The sequence below is a fragment of the Olea europaea genome, chromosome 21 (genome assembly GCF_002742605.1).
Source record: "Olea europaea var. sylvestris chromosome 21, O_europaea_v1, whole genome shotgun sequence".
NCBI classification, from domain to species: domain Eukaryota; kingdom Viridiplantae; phylum Streptophyta; class Magnoliopsida; order Lamiales; family Oleaceae; genus Olea; species Olea europaea.
Window position 1 is genome coordinate 10,818,088 of NC_036257.1, and position 4,525 is coordinate 10,822,612.

The following is a 4,525-nucleotide window of genomic DNA, read 5'->3' on the forward strand; positions in this document are numbered from 1 at the left end:
TAAAAAGTACGTACTAAAGGACGGTGTTTTAAAAAGTGTGAAGCGTTGCTAGAAATAGAGGTTAAGTTTCGAGTTTTACGAGCCTAGACTAGGCTTAAGCGTTATATATATATATATATATATATATATATATATATATATATATATATATTTCTTATTTTTAATATAATTTTAAATATTTAATCATTCTAAAAATCATTTAATAATTGTCAAATATCTAAAATTATAAAATACTATATTTGCCTAAAGGTTCCAATAATTAGTCAATTATACAATTTTCAAAGGAAAAACTTAAAACTAAATCAAATAAAAGGCTTTTTAACAAATGGAAAAAAAAATTAATAAAGCGTACCTAGGAGCGCATTAAGCAAACAACTTGACAGTTGACTGCTTAATTTCGCACTTACTATCAATGTGAAGCGGTTTGCTAGCGCTTCGCACATAGGCATCGTCTAGACACACTTTTTAGAACACTACTAAAAAGTAAGTATAGTAGTTCCTCGTACAAAATTAGTTCTGCAACTTTAATTACTGTAATGAAACCACCTTATTGTTGGAGCTAGTCATATTCTCTTTATCTGCTACACCTTTGCTCATCTTCATTTCATAATGTCTCAAATGGATTACTATTTGGATTATTAATTTAATTTCAATTGGACTAGTGAACTTCAATTTAATTTCAAACGTCATAATTCCATGATTCTGTCACATGTTGTCTTCAAATTGGATGAAAATTGTTTAATAGCAATCATAATACAAAGAAACTTTTCACATATAAAAATGATAAAATAAAACATATGCATTTTAACCTTTTAATCTAAATATATTGCTAGAACCTCATTTTATCATTTTCCTTTCCAGAGTACTATGTAATTTGAAATAAAATCGAAGTTTAGTGATACAATTGGAACAAATTAAAGTTTAATGATTTAATTGAAATTTTAGTAGAAGTTTAGTACTGCAACTGAAATTTTCCCCAATTATCATGGATATTACCCACTAACGACGGTAAAGCTGTTCCATAAATACTAAATAGTCAAAGTTATTAACAAAATGAGAACGTCAAGAATTTAACTTTTAAACTATTGAATCTAATATTCTGCATCATTGAGAATTATGGCAACAAATGCAAAGGAGGGTCGCCATAAGAAGAGCTTCGTAGAGAAAGAGTTAGTAGTTAAGATGGAAGAAGATGCGAGTGGGAACATGGTTAGGACTCCAGAAAGGAAAAGGCTAAAGCTGTCAAAGAGTATTAACCTTACGATGGGGTGACTCCCACTCATCTTTTACCTTTTGAAAAATCGAAAAAAGATGCGAGTGGGGCCATGATTACTTTCATGCATATTATTACGTATGTAGTGTAGGTGAGTAGTGTGGCCAGGGGTAGAGGCAACACCGGACGAGCCCTTGTGACTGTCCCTAATGACTCTATTGAATTTTTTTCCTTATATTTGGTGGCCGCTCGAGTAATCGTCTAGCGACTTCCCATGCTCACTCGGATTTACCCGTGATCACCTGGTTTCCTGAATTCGTTTCTAAGTATATCTAAAAGGAATCTTTAATATGGCTTTGAATATTTTTCACGCTTGGTGGTTTGTTGGTTTCTTGGTATGGGGTCCCTTCTCTCATAGAACAATATGCTGACAGTAGGGGATTACTACTACAATTTGTTCTAAGTAAGCTAATTAATATTTATCTTTTTGCAGCTTAGAGTAATTCATAACCAAAAGTTTATTAATTTCTTAAATTAAAGGAGAAGAACCGTACAAGTATTGTTCTCATTACCAAAAAAAAAAAAAAAAAGGAATCTTATGTTGACACATACACCAGTACATCATTCTACTCGGGGAGGTCTAAGAATACAAGGAGACGAACAAGTGAGAGAGCATGCAAGCAACAAGATGTGGACGATATGGTGAAAAAGGGGCACAAAAGAAGGACATGTAAGCAGCCTCGACAACTAAGTCAAGTGCAAATGTAGGAAATAGAAGTGGATTTAGGAGGAGGAAATGATTTTCTATTCAATTGTGGACTTGCCTTCAACACAAGATTACATAGGTATTTATAGGACTTCCTATCACATAAGGTCATCCCCTCAATTTAATTCTACTACATGCACCACAATTTACTAAGTACACATTAATTAATAATACATGCATACATGAACCACAATTAACTAGGTGCATATTAAATAATAATACATGTATACATGAACCACAATTAACTAGGTGCATATTAAATAATAATACATGTATTTCAAACTTCTAAATTCATGAAACTAAATTAAATCGGTTAAATGCATGTTTATTTTTCTAACACCCCCCCTAAACATGAATTTTGCATACTCCAAACAAGCTTTTTAATGCCTTGAAAGTATTGAACTTGAGAGCTTTGGTGAGAATATCTCCAATTTGGTCTTAAGACTTCACAAAATTAATCTTCACTACTTTGTTTGCAATGCATTCACGCACAAAGTGATATTTGGTATCTATATGCTTGCTACGCAAAGGCCTTTCACTTGAACTTCCTTCATAAACATCAATGTCACCACGTGATGGTGATGTTGGAGGAATGGTGGTCTCATGTGTTTCTTCATTGTCTTCTTCTTCCTCTAAGAAAGGAAAAAGTCATAGTTATCTTCTTCAACATGCCAATTTCATGTTGCTTCTTCATCAAAATCCACATCTCTACTAATAAACATCATCGCATCACTTGGATTATAGAGCTTGTAGCCTTTTGTTTTTGAATCATAGCCAACGAACACACATTTTTTACTCTTGTCATCACGTTTCGAGCGCTTCTCATCAAGAACATGGACATATGCAATGCATCCAAATACTTTCAAATGAGATACTACTGGTTTTCTCCCATTCCATGCTTCAAGTGGAGTCTTGCGGGCTAAAGCCTTTGTGGCACACTGGCTCAACAAGTAGACAGCACAATCGACAGCTTCTACCCAAACTTCTTTTGGCATTTTCTTTGTCTTCATTATGCTCCTTGCCATATTGAGAATTGTTCGGTTCTTTCGTTCAACAACTCCGTTCTGCTGTGGAGATCCTAGAGCGGTTAGGAACCGACGAATTCCGTTGGCATCATAGAAGTCTTGAAAATTTCTGGAAGTGAATTCCCCTCCTCTATCTGATCTCACAACCTGGATTTTAAATCCACTTTCTTTTTCTACAAGAGCTTTAAAATTCTGAAAGCACTTAAACACCTCCGATTTTTCTTTTAGAAAATACACCCATGTTTTTCGACTGAAATCATCAATAAACAGAAGAAAATATTTGTTCTTACCAAAAGAACATGGAGTGATTGACCCACAACATCAGTATGTATCAATTGTAGTTGCCTTGAAACTCTTGATTGAGATTCCTTTGGAAAGACCTTTATTGACTGCTTACCAAAAAGACACCCTTCACAAAACTGATTAGGCTAATGTATTGGAGGCAAACCTTTCACCATTCCATTGCTAGCCATTGTTTTGAGCCCTCCAAAATTTATGTGCCCAAATCGTAAATGCCACAACCATGACAAGTCTTTATAACACGACGTCAAACACTTAGCCGCATCAGTTTGTATGGACAACACAAATAAACGATTTTTCACCATAGGTACTTTAGCAATCAAATTTCCTGCATCATCCTTTAAAAACACACTGCAACTTTTTGTGAACGAAACATAACCTTTCTCCAATAATTGACCCACACTCAAAATATTACTCTTCATATCTGGAGCATAATAGACATTTGAAATAAATTGGTGATTTCCATCTTTCATACGTATCAAGATTTTACCTTTCCCCTTTACTGGAATTTTGGAGGAATCCCCGAATGTGATATTGCCACCAACCTTCTCATCAAGCTCTATGAACAAATCTTTGTTCCCACATATGTGATTATTAGCTCCAGTATCAAGGAACAAAGAATTTTTTCCTCCTTGCTGCAAGTCCCTGCAAGCTATCAAAAGAGTAGACTCTATCTCTTCATTATTTTTTATATCTTCTTCATGAGAAAGGTTAGCTTTCGCACCTTCACCACTTTTACATTCCCATGAATAATGTCCAAATTGATGACAAGTATAACATTTAACTTGTGACTTGTGATACCTCTTAAATCACCCTTAAATCAGTCACATCTTCATCAAGCCTCTTGATTTGGTTTGCAACAGTCACCACTCTTGAAATATAATCCGACACCTTTTCGGATTCCTTCATTTGAATAGCTTCAAATTCACCTCGTAGATTTTGGAGGTGAACTTTCTTTGCCTTCTCCTTTCCTTTGCAGACAACTTGAAGCATATCCCATAATTGTTTTGCTGTAGTTGCATTAGAAACCTTCTCAAAAGTGGCCTCATCTAATGCTTGGTGAATAAGAAAAACAGCCTTTTGATCCTTCCTCTTAGTGTTTTGCAAAAGATCCCTTTGTGCTTGAGTGAGAGCAGCTAGATCGGTGGGAGCCTCATAACCATTCTCCACGATGTCCCATGCATCATGTGCACCAAGTAGTGCCTTCATGCGGATGCACCA